The following is a 17,047-nucleotide window of genomic DNA, read 5'->3' on the forward strand; positions in this document are numbered from 1 at the left end:
TTGCCTGGAAGACAGGGAAGAGATTTCCTTTTCCAAAACAGGAAAAAAGTGTGGATTCTTAGAGACCACAGATGATATTATGACTGAGAGGTCAATAATGTGTGTATATGAAAGAATTGTAATGAAGAAAGAAATTTAATGAGGGTGAAGAAAGGCAGAATATGAATTCAGAGAAGAGGTAATGGAGAAATTGAAGAATTGTTCAGTGTAGAGTGTTATGGATCAGGCCAGATGCCCTTCAAAACATTTAAGAAGGTAGTCCAGAACCAACTTTTCAAGTTGTTTTAAGCAGATGTAGGGTGAGTATTCCAGAAGTGACACAGCTGGTCAAACACCAACAAAAGAAAACCAAATTTAGGATAGCATAACTATTTGAAAACCCAACCGATACGAAAATGCAACTTAACAAAGAACTGTTCTGATTTCCTGCAACATTTCGTAACACACCCTTAGCAAAAAGGTAAGTTCAAACACAGGTTCTACAGAAGAGGGAGGATCAGCATGGAGCTGTTTCTTTGGTTCCCCAGCTAAAACTAACCCAAAACTAGAAAAACAAATCATGAACTGGGAGAACTGGCCACTCCCCTTTGAAGAAAGAAAATCTTAAAAGCCTTTTCAAGTAGATATTTCCTGACATATCGGAACCTCTGCCTTTACGATCCCTCTTGGGGAAAACATAAGGACAGCATAACCTTGTGAAAGGAGCAGCATCGTCATAAGAGGCTTACTTTAGGAAATGAGGATTTAAACGGTACAATTGTAAAGCATTGTACATGGTTTTTAAATCATGCCATTTTGTTTTTTATTTCCAAATATATGGAAGAAAATGTAAAGAATCAATACTCTTCCATATTTAATGCCACTTTGAAGAACCATGGAAAGCACCAAGGTCATAGAATGTATTCCTGTTAGAGGACTTTAACCCATCATCACGAATGGCTACATAGCACCACTACTGACTGAGCTGGCCGAGTCCTGAAGGCCTTATCTATCAGAATGATATCTATCAGTTAACACAAGTGAAGAAAGGATCAGCTGGAAGGGAAAACCTATTTAACCTTGCCCCTGCCAATCCACCTGTTGCAGATGCATACGTTCATTATAATATTGTAGAATTAACAACCACTCCATATTTGTGCAGGTCAAATTCTGTCTTCAAAGTGAGGACACCCTCCATTGTGTTGTTGGCATTATCACTGTGCTTTGGGATAGACTTTGAACAGATCCAGCATTTGAATAAAGGGGCATTCAAGAGATACTGTGTGCCAATCAGCAATAATTGTACTTAACCACAAACTGTAACTAACTGGCCTGGCATGTTTTTCTGCTGCCATTACTATTGAACCAAGGGACCAATCATGGTTTAACGAAAGATATAGGACTGCATGTCAAGAGCAGAACCAGGCACACCTAAAACACAATGGCAACTTTGTGAAACATCAACATAGGACTGTGTGTGTTAAACAGCAGAGGCAGCATACTGGAGAAAGGGCAAAGCAACATAACAGATGCAAACAAAGTTCTGCAGTCCAATTCATCATGTATGTATGGTAATTGACAATTGAACAGCTAACCAGGAAAGGAGACTCCACAAATATCCCCATCCTGAATCATGGCGGAGTCGAGTATGTAGTGTAAAGGTCAAGACAAGCATGTGCAACAATCTTCAATCAAAGATGCTGAGTAGAGGTGGTCCATCCTAACCCTTAAGGTTACTCCCATCAAACATGCCAGTTGTGAACCATTAAATTTACACTTGTGATATCAAAAAAATAGCTGGAGACAATAGATACAGCATAGACTATGTTTTCTGTTGACTCCTGGCAGTGGTACTGAAGAAGTGAACTCTAGAATTAGCTGTGTCCCGAGCCAGCGTAATGCTGATAGCATCCCAATATGGCTAATTACTGTCCCATCAGTGTACATCAGCAAAGTGATGAAAGATATAGTTTGCAGTGCTAATGAATAGTATTTCTTTGGAAAGAGAGTGTGAGGGAACAAATTAACTAGTTCGTGTCTAAGTTGGTGGATGTCCTAAACATGTACAGCTGCTTCATCAATGAGCATCCCTCAGTTATAAGGCCAGATGTGGGAATGTATGCTAATGATTGCATAATGTTTGACATGATTCACAACTTCTCAGCTGTTGAAGCACTCTTAACCTGCATGTAACAATATCTGGACAATTCAGGCTTGAATTGATGTGTGGCATGAATGACATTTGCCACTTATGGAAGGGGAAAGAAAATATCCACCAGGACATAACCATCTTCAACAAGAGACTATCCAACCATCTCCCCGTGAATTAATTGCATAACCATTGCCAAGTCCCCCACTATCAATAATCTTGAGGATTACCATTCACTCAACTTAATTGGACCAGTGCTTAAATACTATGGCTAAATAACCGTTCAAAGACAAGGAATTCTGAAACATGTAATTCACCATCTGACTCCTCACAGCCTGTCTACCATCTGAAGGCACAAGTGATGATCGAATAAATTTGTCTTGGGCAGTTACAGCTACAACAACATTTGAGAAGCTTGGTATAGTCCATTGTGCTTGATTGGCTCCTCATTTGCCACAACAAGCATTCAGTCTCCCTGCCATCAGTGCTTTTTGACTGAGGGTAGTAAATTCATTAGGTCAATGAGGCCTGGCCATTCAGTATTTTCAAGGCTAAGGTGGACAGATTTTTAAACAGTAAGGAAATCAAAGGCTAAGGGCAAAGAGAAGAAAGTGAAGTTGAGACCTATCAGATCAACAATGGTCTTACTGAATGGCAGAACAGACTCTGGCTGAATGGCCTGCTTCTGGCTTCCTACATTTTATGGTCTTGTGATGTGAGGTTAACAATGAGTATACACTCTTGGAATTAGCTTCATGGTCTGAGGTGGTAATGTTGCCCTACCAAGGGATGCTGAGGATATGTCCGAGACAGCAAAGGTAGAAACTTTTCACCTTTTTTTTCTCACCTCGCACATGACACCCAGATATTAGCACTGCAGAGAAGTTTGTTGAGATTGCAGACTGTCGGGTCAGATTGCTCAGTAAGGGTACTGTTGGACTGCGCACACACTCTCAGCTTGACTGTAACAATGCATTTGTATTATATTAGCAGTGAAATTTAAATGCCACTAGAGTGTGCTATGATACAATTTCTACTTAAATCTTGCCTAAGGAAACTTAGTTTAAAAGGAGCAGATGTAGTCAGTTGGTGTTTTCATTTTTGAACATTTGATTTATCAAGCTCAAACTTCAAAATGATATCCCATGTAAGTGTGTGTTAATATTAAGTTTAAAGATTTGACGTATGAATGTTCACACATACGTATGAGAAGCTGTTTTTATTTATTAAATTGTGGTCTGATTTGTGTACAAATTGACTTTGAGCATATTTAAGAATGGAAACCATTCATAACCCAGGAACTGCCTGTCCATTGCTTTTGAGTTTGAAATGCCAAATCTCAGCCTGAGTCAGAAGTCTTGGCTGACCATGATATTGTTCAATAATCATAACTCTTAAAACCTGAAGGTGACTCTTGTTGTGGTGTGCACAATTTACAAGATGGAGCCAGAGCATTTAAGTTAATTAAATTGTGGATGTTCCTCTCTCTTTAGCAATCTAATTGGATCACATCAATTTCTTTTAAAAGAACAAAAGTGAATCTAAGGATTCCCTAAGAACTTTGCTATGATGTTTAACTTCAGGGCCCAGGACGAGGCTCCACTCCTACAAAGCATTTGAAGTGTCCAAGACATAAGACACATGGGGATTTGAGGGTTGCAAATGTTGGGAGTTGGTTACAAACAACTGAATATGGCAACCGAGTATTATCAATCATGGGCTGCCACTATAGCTGCAGTGAATGTAACGAAGGAGCAATAAAACCAGTAGGGGGTGAAATTCTACAATAGTACCCACAGGAAATTACTTGGGACTCCTGTCTTCTTAGGAAGAGAAAAATGGACTCCTCTCCTACCCCAATTATTTTCTTTTTCAAGAAATGTAACAATCCATTCTCTGTTTTTAACCTTTTAGTTACTGTGTTTACAGCTGTAGTTTTGTAAAGTTCAACCACATCACTTTTACTCTTTGGGTGGGCCAATCCTCCTGTCAGTCGCTGCTGAATAATGTCAGCCACTCACATTCACAGAAAATTATGGTTCTTAGTCCAAACAAGCTGTTTGTTCAACTTCCATAACTGACAGTAATGGTTGAGTGAAGAAAAGCATAACCAGGGAGGTATTTTTATTTTGCTGGCAACCATTTTCAATCATGTATTTTTTACGTCAGAACTCTGTACCGTTTGACCACATTAAGACTGCATATAATTGAAATATAATTGACAATATATAATGTGTATTTTGAATGCTTTTATTTCTTAGTCCCCTGCCTAGAAATGTGTACATGTGATATAGTTTGTTTTTTTTGTGTGACATCTGTGACGGCAAACAGAATGTTTTACTGCTTTTTCTGTATCTCATTACAGCACCAATTATTCTTAGGTTGAGTTCAGCACAGGTTGGATTTATTAAGTCCCAAGAATGCTCCTTACTAAGCTATGGAAGTGGCACTACAATGGAATTTAGGTTCTGATCTTGCAGCATCTCATTTACACTGTGGTTTGGAAACCACAGTTGCAGCTGTCCTTAGGGAGTGAGCCAAGGCAGAAGGTACCAACAGGTTATTTTACCTACATTATCCAGCTGTTCTGCCATTACCCCGATCTGGATCATCTGTCTTATTGTTCTCAGAGCTTCAGCTTGCAAACATGCTTCCCCACATAAACCCATGACCTTAAAAAATCACCACCTCCAACCTCTTGATGGGTAATGTGACCATCTCTGTCTTTGTCCAATTTTGTTTGACTTGTGTCTTTCCTGAGGGAGAAGGATAATTTTGGAATAGAATACACTGATTTGGCTAAAATGCTTTCCTTGCTGTCATGTTTTATGATTTTTTTTTGTGTCCCTCCAAGAATCCACCTGCTATAAACTCCTCATCGACCTTCAAAGCTGACATGACTCTGCTTCAGTACTTGTGCCTGTCATCTTGTTGCCTTTCTGCCTTTGTCATACAGTTATCACAAAACCTCATTGTTTTTAAGATGAGGATTACAGATTTCTGCGTACACTGCATGATTGCCCTTCTATCCACCTCCATTTCAACACTGCAAATAGTTCTGTCTCCCTGTGGTAGTGTGGGCCAGACAGCCCAGGTTTAAGTCCCACCCCTACTCTGAACAGGTTGAGAAAATATCCACCATAGAACATATGTCTCATTAGTTCATTGATTTCAAATTAAAAAAACTGGAAATCCTGAACACTCTCTTTGATTGTTTTAATTAAAATTTACAAAATTTAGATCAATGGTTTTTAATTCGTTAAGTGTAATGAAGAGTAAATAGTGTTTAAGTGGAATGGTGGTGCAAATTAGCCATGATTTGATTAACTTGTTTTCAGGGCTAAGTAGCCTATTGCTGTTCAACCATTTCAGTTTCATATTGCCCCGATATTCATCTAAGTATCCTCTCAACTTTGAAAACATCTTTGTGGATGAGTTTATGTGCTCAGATTTGAACATAAACTCAAATTGGAGTCTTTTGCACACTGTGCAATGTGTTTTTCCATCTCTACTTAAAGGCAAGTACCTGAAGATAACAATCAAAAAAACTGTGAGCATGGGGCATGTTATGTCATATAACCTAGAATAACCACGGCAGCTGATGCATAGGAACGCCACTGCCTGCAATTTTCCCTCCAAGCTATGCACTATCCTACCTTGGGACTGTATCACTGTTCCTTTATTGTTACTGGATCAAAACCCATGCACTCCCTCCCGAACCACTCTATCAATGTACCTACCTCAAAGGGATTGCAGCAGTTTAAGGTCTCTTAACACCACCTTAGCAAGGATAGTTAGGATTGCTCGTAAGTGATGACCTAACCAGAGTATCTTTATCCCTTGAAAGAATGAGAAAAGTCTATCCCAATCACAAATAATATGTTGAAGAAATTAATAGCAAATTCTGCTATCTTGAATCCACGGTGGCAATCTGTAGCTTGACATACAACCTGATATATGGATTAGAAAAGCAGCTACAACCTTTTAACCAGATCATAAAATATTCGTTGACTCTTTGAAGCAACATATAGTTTGTGAGGGCTGTGTTCTCCACACTTCTCTGTACAGATCATTCTGCTATAATGCATGCTTTATTCATGTAAATTCACTATAAAACAAATGATGAATTGGGAGCACTTTCTATAATGTGAACTTTTTTTATAATATATTTTTATTAAGAAAAAATAGATTTTTAAATATTACAACAAATACAAAACTATGCAATTCAAAACAGTACAAAAATAGTACAAAACTAAAGCCAAATAATAAAAAAAATTCCCCAACCCACCCTCCTATACGAATGTATAAACATATATAGAGAAGTATAAAATTTAAAAAAAAACTAAACTAGCTATTTAACTAAATAAATAGTCATAACTCAGCCCAGCCAAACAAAACATTCATACATTCACAGTTCCTCCTCCCTGGATATTGGACTCATGAAACACAATTGTTACGGCTATCTAAAAGCCCTTGTTAGTGTGGCAGATAAATCTGTGTCCAGGTATTTCAAAAAGGGTTACCATGTCTTGTAAAAATTCTCAGTTTTGTGTGGTATACCATATTTGTGAGAAAATCCAGGGAATGTACTCCATAACAATCTTCTGCCAACCTGACAGGCCTGGGGGGTTTTCAGATATCCAACCTAGCAAGATATTCTTCCTTGCATAGAACGCAAGAATATTGAAAAGTTTTTTCTTATGCGCATCTGCAGGAAATACAATGGGTAGGCCCAAAAGGAGAGAAATAGGGTCCTTCTCCACCCCTACACCTAAAATCCTCTCCATTGCACCCACCACATCGCTCCAATATGTTTGAAGCCTGTCACAAGACCAAAGACAATGGGTAAGAGTGCCCGTGCAGACCTTGCACTTGGGACGCTGAAGATACCCCTGGTTTAAATTTTGACAAATGGTCTGGGGCTAAGTGGACCCTGTGGAGAATTTTGAACTGCAAATTGATACCTTCCTTGCATTCTCCCAAATATCCTCCCATGCCTCTGAAGAAACTTCAACACCCAGCTCTCTTTCCCACATCTTGCAGAGTTGATCAGACTCATCTGAGGTGGCACCCCCCAATTGGTGATATAGAGTACTGACAGAGAGTGTACTCTTAGCCCTTAGTACCCCTCTTTCTAGGTCAGATTTGTAGGGATCAGTCAAAAGTGTGGTCTTTTTTTGAATAAAATCCCTAACTTGAAGAAAACGAAGGAGGTCTCTATTAGGTAACTCGTACTTCCATACTAACTGATCGAAGGACATCATTACATCTCCCTCAAATAAATCACCCATGCAAGATATAGCCTTAGTTGCCCAATGTTTAAATCCTGAATCTATCATACCCGGTTGAAAACCCGGCATACCTACTAAAGGTATAAACAAAGATGTTTTGCCAATATTACCTTCCCTCTGCTGAATTGCCCTCCATACTTTAACAGTATTGATGACTATTGGGTTATGGCAATATTCCCTAACTGTCCTCACCTTGTCCAAAAACAGCAAACTGGTAAGGGGGCATCTTGCTTCGGAGGCTTCGATATCTAGTCATATTGAAAGAGGGTCCCCGCAAGCCCAATCACTCACGTAGGTCAAAAGCGAGCTTAATTGGTAATTTTTAATGGCCGGAAGGTTTACTCCCCTCAATCTGTGAGGCAACTGCAGTTTGGCTAATTTAATGCTAGCCGTTTACGGTGCCAGATAAAGGAGCTGAACCAACCGTTCAGTCTCCTGAGTGTTTGTTTATTGAAAATCAAAATGTGTCTCCTGTAGCAAAGCAATATCCACCTTCTCCTTTCTAAGATTCAAGAGTATCTTCTTCCTCTTAATTGGTGAGTGACTTCCCTTGATATGCCAGGTACACCATTTAATCAAATCATTAGCCATAATCTTCTGCAATTACATTTAAATTCCAGAGAGGAGGAACCCGAACCACAAATTGCTGAGCCTTCGTGTCGCATGGTCCACCAAATATAAAAACGACATAAACTAAAACCACTGCGTTTAACAAACATACAAAATTATTAAAAATAAAAAACAACAAAAACTAGAAAACAAACCAACATATAAAGCGCCAATGGCGCTGAGTAAGGCAACTACCAGTCCTGAACTGCCCATAAATAGGCATCTAACCATCTCAACCGCCTTCACTTCTCCCAGCTAGAGCCGCAACACAAGCACAAGCTAAAAAGAATAACCACCCCATAGAATATCAATATGAATAAAAAAAATTCTTTCATTAAAAAAAAAGGGAATAAATACCCCATCCATCCTTTGGTATGTCCTAACTTAGAAATTTAAAATGTACATCTTAACCACCGCCAGACATAGTTGGAACCAAATCATTATCAATAGAGGAAAAAAAGGGGAAAAGCAAAGCTCCAACCGGATTTTGCTCCATTTGTTTTACAGAATGATAAACGCATACCCAAGCAACAATATTTATACATATTACAATTGTTTAAATTAGGTTAGTTTGTCCACAAAGTCTCTTCTGGAAATGTGTTGCTGGAAAAGCGCAGCAGGTCAGGCAGCATCCAGGGAACAGGAGAATCGACGTTTCGGGCATAAGCCCTTCTTCAGGAAGAAGGGCTTATGCCCGAAACGTCGATTCTCCTGTTCCCTGGATGCTGCCTGACCTGCGCTTTTCCAGCAACACATTTCCAGCTCGGATCTCCAGCATCTGCAGACCTCACTTTCTCCACAAAGTCTCTTGCCTTCTCCGATGTGTCAAAGAGATGCATGGATCCATCTAAGGTGATCTGAAGCACTGCTGGATATCTCGGGGAGTACTGAATCCCAAGCTCCTTCAGTCTTCTCTTGACACCATCATAAGATTTTTGTTTCTGGATCACCGCCGCTGAAAAGTCCTGAAAAAACATAATCTTAGACCCCTTGTAAATTAAGGTCTTTGGATCCTTCCCCTGGAATCTGGAAGCCTCCATGACTCTCCTTATCCCAGTAATGATGGAACTGCACCAGGAGAAGATGAGGGCGTTGACCCAGACCCGACCTCCGTGCTGCGACCCGGTGAGCCCCCTCTATCTTCAATTCTCTCGTGCCAGTCTCCAAGTCAAGGAATTTCGGAAGCCAATCTTCAACAAATTCCGTAGGCCGCTCACCTTCCTTACACTCAGGCAGACCGCGATGATCTGAATGTTTTTTCTCCTGCCCCTGTTTTCAAGATCATCCACTTGGTCACGCAAATTACGAATCTGCTTCTTCAGGGCTAGGATCTCATCCTTGAATGAACTGGCATTAGCTTCCGCCACTGTGACCCTGTGTTCCACCTTATCCGTCCTCTTCTCCAGGTCTCCCAGCTGTTGCTCATGATTCTGCAGCATGAGCGAGACTGGAGCCAGCTTATCTTCAATCTGTTTCCCCATCTGCGAGATTTCGAGAGCTGGTTCACCAGGTCCTGGAGAGTAATCGGCTCCGAGGCTGCTGCAGGCTGAGCTGCAGACTCGACCTCTGATCCTCCTCCTCCCTTTTTAGGCATTTCTGGACAGCTGAAAATACAGGTGTCAATTTTTAAATGTTTCTTGGGGCTCCACAATCTTTCCAACGCCCCAAGAAATCCTGATGACCTGGGTTGGGCGATTAACGGACTGTCCTGCTCCTGCTGCGATGTGAAGCTCTGCAGTGTGATCTTCTCAGATCGCCGCCGTCTTAGATCCACCCCCCCAGTGTGAACTTTTTAAGGTGTGTAATGATTATAACACAATTCCGGCCCCATCACTTTAAATGGTGCTGCTATTAGGCGATTTTGTTATAACATGGGTTTGCACGAGAGCAGAACGACTGCGTTATAGCAGAACTGACTGTATTTGAAACATGAATAACTTAGAACTATCAAGAAAGGAGGGTAAAAATCTTTCACCATAACTGTTATAGCACATTTTGTACATCTGATGGAGTGATGAAATTATAAATGTAGCAGTCCTTTCAAAAGTAAAGGTATCCCAAATATGTTGGCATTCATCAAATGGAGCTGACTTTACTGGCTTAGTCCTGTTCACAGGGTGGAAGATAGAAAATCCATAAGCATGTGACTATGTGGCAAGGTAGCTGTATCTAGATGATCAGCAGAACACAAAGTTCCATCTTGAGGATGCTTATAGGCATAATATGAGCCCTCTGAGCAAAGATTGTTGTATCTAGGAGGTGCTAGCTGATGTTAGGAAAATGATGATATCCTCTCCAGGCTACTTTGTACCACCATGATGCTCGTTGATTTATAGTAGTTTTGGACAGGTGCGAACATATGCAACCTCTCTGGCAGAATGTAGTTGTCATGGATTGGTCTTTTGCCATCGTCAAAAGTGCACCATGTAATGCTAACCATCTCCAATAGATTTGATTTGTTGCATGTCAGTCGTCATGTACAGATGGAAGAATGCAGCCACTGATCCTAAAGCTAGAAGATAACCTACCATTAAAATGCATTAAGACTAAAAACACTTGGTTTTTTTTAATGGTTAAATAGAACATTGGAGATAGCAAGCACATCAAAATATTAGAACAGCGCAATGCATTTTAAAAAATAGCTTTGAAAAATATGACCTCCTGTACCTAACTTTGGTCCAGGTCCCTTGATTTGCTTCCCAAAGTTTTAAAGGAAGTAGCTCTTGAGCAGTATTTCCTCCAACTTCCATTTGCTGTGCATGTCTGACTTTTTGCATTGTGTGGTGCCTTTTAAGATTAATTCACATCTGCACATCCAAAAGATTGCTTTGCTTTTGGGTGAAATGAGAACAAAGAAGCTACGAAAAACCCAGCAGTTTAGACAGCATTTGTGCCGTTAACTTGTCGGGTCAATGACCTTTCATGAGAAAGCACTCTTGAATGACTTGGTGTTACTGAGGCTCAGAGGAAACATTTCTCTTTAGTTGCTAGATATTGACTTAAAACAGGCTGACAATAGAATGCTGCGTAATTTCTAATATAACCACCAAAAAGCAATACCTGCAGTTATTAACCATGTGCCTTAGAAGTTGCAGACAGAAAGGCAGTTGAACTGAGATAGTATTTATGTGGCAAAGCAAACCGATTGCTTTCTGTTAACTTAAGGGCAATGGCAAATAACAGCAATTTTTTTTGATATGTGCATGAGCATTATAAGTGGTGCAGATCGTGCATCAGTTTTATTGTGTTTATAATTGAAAGAGTTCTGGCTGTGGAGTCAGATTTATTTTCTTGATCTGCAAGATGAAGTGTGCAACATCAACTTCAATCTCAGTTTTTCTGCTGGTTTTTATCTCTTACCAGAATCGAAAGAAAGTAGCGAGAGCTTTGATTTCTCTCGTGGAATATTTTTGATTTTATAGTGTGTTATGACAGTATGGATAAGTCATGGTTTTGACTTTTTTGGAACCTAAAAACCCTGGTATTAACTCCTGCGAATAAAATCACAATTTTTAGGTTAACTAACAAAATCATTTTACTGTGCAAACATCACAGATCATGCATCAAAGTAACTGCATTTTACATCAAATAGTCAGTTACGTTAAACATAATAAAACTAGATTGAACATGATAACTTTAAATTGGGACGTCTTTACTTCAATTCTAAACTCCTTAGATATTTACGGCAAAACCCCCCTGTCAAATACTATTTCAGTTTGGAAGATTAACTGCTTTGTTTGGGTACTGTCAACAACTTTGTATATGGACCGTGATGTCTGAATCCTTAGAAGGATGGGTTAGCAAATTTGCAAATGACACTCAGGTCGGTGGAGTAGTGGATAGTGTCAAAGGATGTTGTAGATTACAGAGAGACGTGGATAAGCTGCAGAGCTGGGCTAAGAGATGGCAAATGGAGTTTAATGAGGAAAAATGTGGGGTGATTCACTTTGGAAGGAATAACAGGAATGCAGAGTACTGCGCTAATGGGAAGATTCTTGACAGTGTACATAGATCCTTGAATGTTGCCACCCAGGTTGAATGGGTTGTTAAGAAGGCTTATAGTGTGTTAGCCTTTATTAGTAGAGGGATTGAATTTTGGAACCATGAGATCATGCTGCAGCTGTACAAAACTCTGCGGCTACATTTGCAGTATTGCGTACAGTTCTGGTCACCGCATTATCGGAAGGATGTGGAAGCTTTGGAAAGGGTTCAGAGGAGATTTACTAGGATGTTGTCTGGTACGGAGGGAAGGTATTGTGCGGAAAGGCCGAGAGACATGAGACTGTTTTCGTTAGAGAGAAGGTTGAGAGGTGACTTGACTGAGACATATAAGATAATTAGAGGGTTAGGTAGATTGGACAGTGAGAGCCTTTTTCCTCCTATGGTGATGGCTCGCACAAGGGGGACATAGCTTTAAATTAAGGGGTGATAGATATAGGACAAATGTCCGAGGTAGTTTCTTTACTCGGAGAGTAGTCGGGGTGTGGAACACACTGTCTGCAACAGTAGTAGACTCACCAATTTTTAGGGCATTTAAATGGTCATTGGATTGGTGTATGGACAAGAATGGAATAGAGTGTAGGTTAGATGGGCTCAGATTGGTTCCACAGGTCGGCTCAACATCGAGGGCCGAAGGGCCTGTACTGCTCTGTAATGTTCTGTGTTCTATATAAAACTCAAACCAGGCAACCAAGCTACTCGCTTAGTTCCATATTTCATAAACTTTCTCATTTCCACTCTAGAGTTTCCCTCTAATATACAGGATCTTATGGGTTCCTTCACTTGGGACCAAACAGAGATGTGCTACAAATCTCTGGTATTCACTGAATTTCTTCTGAGCATTCTGTTGTTTCGAGATGAGTTTTTTATTGGGATTCTTCTACTATCATCTGGCCAGATGAATTCTCCAAACTTAGTCAACACCTTGTGATTGTGGATACCTCAGCTTAAGCATGGGTCTCACTTTGTCTGTCTTGCTAAGCGACTCCCAAATCATCATAAGCCTTTTGTTTCTGATCGTGCTCTGCATCTGATTTAAACCTATTTTATACCTCCCGATAGGTTCTTTCTGCTTATTTCTCAGCTGTTCTAGCTCCAGAACAATTAAATTAATCCTTATGGCAATGTGGCATTCCTAGTATTTTCCAAATATAAATCCAACTTCACCTGCAAAAAATTCTACATAAAAGTGGAAAATAATGAAAGAAACTCAGGCCGAGCAGCATCTTTTCGGAAAGAAATGGCATCAACATTTGAGTGCAATCGCGCTAGATATTTGTAATAGCCATTTCTGAGGTACACAAATTAAAATTTAACAGATTGTAGTTTGAAAAGGGTTAATCTCTGGATATTGCTGTTTCCTCCATATATTTGCCTTAGATCAATATTATAGGAATATAATGTCAGTATATACTGTACATTGCTCTTAGCTAGATATGAATAATCCGGAAAATAAATGGGTCAGATTTCATGTATGAGATCTTAATACTCATAGATCCATGACACACAAATATGTCCTTACATATTCTTGTGTGTTTATCAGCGGGTTGGTGAAAGTGGCATGTGTAGACTCTGGAAAGCTTTAGTTTGGTTATTAAATTATAACTTTCATCAAACATGAGCATGTGAACTACCTTAGCCTGTGTTTTGTAAATGAGGTGCTTCTAGCAAAGTATGCCAGTTAAAAGCCCGTACCTTCCAAAATGTGCTGGAGAGTGAATGATCTTTCATAAAATAAATTAATAAACTTGCATAATCCTTTTCTCAAATTTCAACAGCAGCAATATGAACTGTGTAACAGAAATTATTTTCATAATACATGGACATCTCTAATAAGTAGATGCTAGGTACCATGAAATAACATAGTCATTGCTGTATCTAGGTGGATGCACTGCGTCTGCGGCTGGAAGAGAAGGAGAATATGTTAAATAAGAAGTCAAAACAGATGCAGGAAATGGCCGAAGAAAAAGGAATCTTAGCTGGAGAAATCCGTGATCTGAAAGACATGATGGAAGTCAAAGAGCGAAAAGTCATTGTCTTACAGAAGAAAGTGAGTTAATAATTTCAAATGCTTATCAAACTGGAATTTTGGGAGACCATATTTTATTTCCACAGATAAACATGAAACTCTTTAAAATGCATTGCATAATGGGGTTAATTCAAGGGTACTGAAAAGTGAATTATTGTTCATATGACCACTGTCAGTTGCATTTGTAAAGTGTTCAATGCTGTAAATCTTTCCTTAGTTGCAATACTGTTTCTCATATAGAATTATACTGTATTTGTGAGGATGACCATTAACAATGTTATAACACAAAGCAGAGGCTGGACTTGTTTTGCATAATTGCAATGCTACATGTACTTGTCAGTGGCAGCTATGTTTGAATCATTGGTAGCATGAATGCTTCCATCGAGGAGATGTGATTTTGAATCCAGTTGTCGTGCAACTTTATCCGAAGAGCCATTGTTCAAATGTCAGAGATGTTTTGATTTTCGAGAATGGGAATACCAAACTATAATGTAGGTATTATTTAACATTCAGCTTGAGAAGTGTAGTGAGTCTGCTGGAATGTTTGCAAGTTACTGTTTCTTTATGAAAAGTGATAACATAAATGTAAATGCTAACTTTTCAGTAGGGAAATGTGTTGACAGAAGCACTGATAACTGATTAATCTTGACTCTGTGACTTTTCCTGACTCATGAGTAATCTCATTGCATATTTTACCAAGATTTTTATTGTTCTTGCACAGAATTAAGACTTTTCAAGTATCTTCAATGCCGAGAGGCAGACCATATCCTAAGCCAGAATCAAGACAAACTTCTCGCCTTTTGACCTCCAAATCCTCCTGAAGATCATTTGAGGGCAGTTGAACAGATTCTCTTGGTGTAGGTGTCATCAAATCACCCTGAATTATCATGTCACCCAAAGAGAAGTGATGCAGTATTGACCACTTATAAGCAGAACTGCTTCAATTAGCGCTCTGATTATTGAAGATATCCACTTGACATCTCACGATGGAAGGGCTCTCCTTTCACAGCAATTTTCTTAGATGCGTAGCTTTAAATTCCATCTCCCATTTTAACAGCCTCATAGCATATTTCTTGCTTCACATTGCTTATATTGTCACTTTACATACTCTTCAATTGGTACCCTGACCCAGTTAGTGATCAGTTATTGATTTTTGAACTCATTAGCAAAGACTGTCCATCAGAGGGACATTCTCAGCACAATACTTAGGCTATGAGCAGCTGATTAGAGCCAGTGCTCTTCATTGTTCTGTTGCAAATGATCTCAAGTACAGCAGCAGCCCAAGTTTGTGTTTGCAAACCCCCATGTTATAGTAGCAGCATAATCTCTGAAATAAATTGAAATATAGAACAAAGCTTTAAAAGTAATAAACATTGGTGAAGAGAAAAATGTCCTGAATAAAGTAGAATTGTTATTATTTTTAAATTTTGACTTTATATTTTAAATAATCAGAAGTGTGCATCTGCAGTCAGTCAGGACGTATCATTTGGATGGTTGGCATCATCAGGCACTTTCTAAAAATACTAGGGCAAACATACTTTTGTAAATTGAACACAATAGGTTGCATGTTCAGATATATCACTTCAGGTTCTTCATTGTTATGGATGCAAATACATAAAATAAAACAGTATGGAACAAATTATTTTAGTTCTATATCTCCCTCAAGTGGAAACATCCTTTCTCCATCTACACTCTTCAGCTGTCTCCAGGATCTTGTATGCTTCATTTAAATTACCTCAAATCTTATAAACTTCAGTGTATGCAGTATTAATATGTCCAACTTTTCCTTATGACCAACTTAATTATACACATTATTCAAGGAAACCTCCTCTGAACTACTAATGCATTTACATCCTGTCACAAATATTGAACATAGCATTTCAGAAGTAATCTCCCCAGTGCCCTGTATAACTGAAGTGTAGCACCCTTACTTGGGAATTCAGTTCCCCTGCAGTAAACAATAATATTGTATTTCCTTGACTTATTACTTACTCTTTATACATACAAACCTTTGCGATTTGTGCACTAAGATACCCCTATCCCTGTGAATTGTGGAGCTCTGCAATGTCTCACCATTTCGAGAATATGTTCTTTCTTCTCAATGCTTTTAGTCATAAATGACAGTCTCAAATTTTGTGTCATTATACCCCATTTGTCAGATTTTTGCCCATTTGCTTAATCTGTCTAAAGTCCACTAGCTCCCATATATCTTGAGTACAACTTTATTTCCTACCTCCCTTTGACTCATCCTTGAAAGGGTGTCTCAAACATTTGTTGAAATTTAAGTTCTGATTCACTGTTTTGGTGAGGAGAAGTTGATTCCTGAGTGAAAGCTCAAATACAAGCTTTTGGCTTTTTAACAAATATAGCTCAGAGGATTTTCCTCTGTAGCCTGTACTTGGATGTTGGCAGTGCATAGAGCAGACTGGACTCCTCAATTGTGTATTTAAAAGCAGTTGGGTTCAGCATTGTGGAGATTGTGTGACCTCTGGGGAGGTGAGAGGAGCAGTTACCATTGTGACACAGGCTTGCATTCCAGATAAACAACTGCTTATGACCCATCCTGGAGAGTAAGTGGAAAGCCTTCTCAATCTCATTTCTTCCCCCTCATTAACCTTTTAGTCAGTCTGTACTGTTCTTTATGAACAATTATCAGACTTTATCTTTGTGCAGTTATATCCTTTTCCTCCATGTTTGTTGCTTTCCCTAACTACTTTAGTTAACCACAAATAATAGATTCTTCCTTGAGTTTTTCTTTGTTGTATAAATATACTTAATCTGAGTATTCTGAAATATCTCTCTGTCAGCGCTTAGTCTTTATTGATCTATCCCTTAGCCCGTTCACCTTTTAAGCCTACACACTTACCTATATTTAGGTTTAAAAAGCTACGTCTAGACTCCATCTTCTTCCTTTCATCGAATTATAAGAATACAGAAGAGGCTGTTGGGTGCATTGAGTCAGTACTGACAAAAACAACTTTAAATCTACAC

The sequence above is a fragment of the Chiloscyllium plagiosum genome, chromosome 19, assembly GCF_004010195.1.
Source record: "Chiloscyllium plagiosum isolate BGI_BamShark_2017 chromosome 19, ASM401019v2, whole genome shotgun sequence".
In the NCBI taxonomy this organism is placed as follows: domain Eukaryota; kingdom Metazoa; phylum Chordata; class Chondrichthyes; order Orectolobiformes; family Hemiscylliidae; genus Chiloscyllium; species Chiloscyllium plagiosum.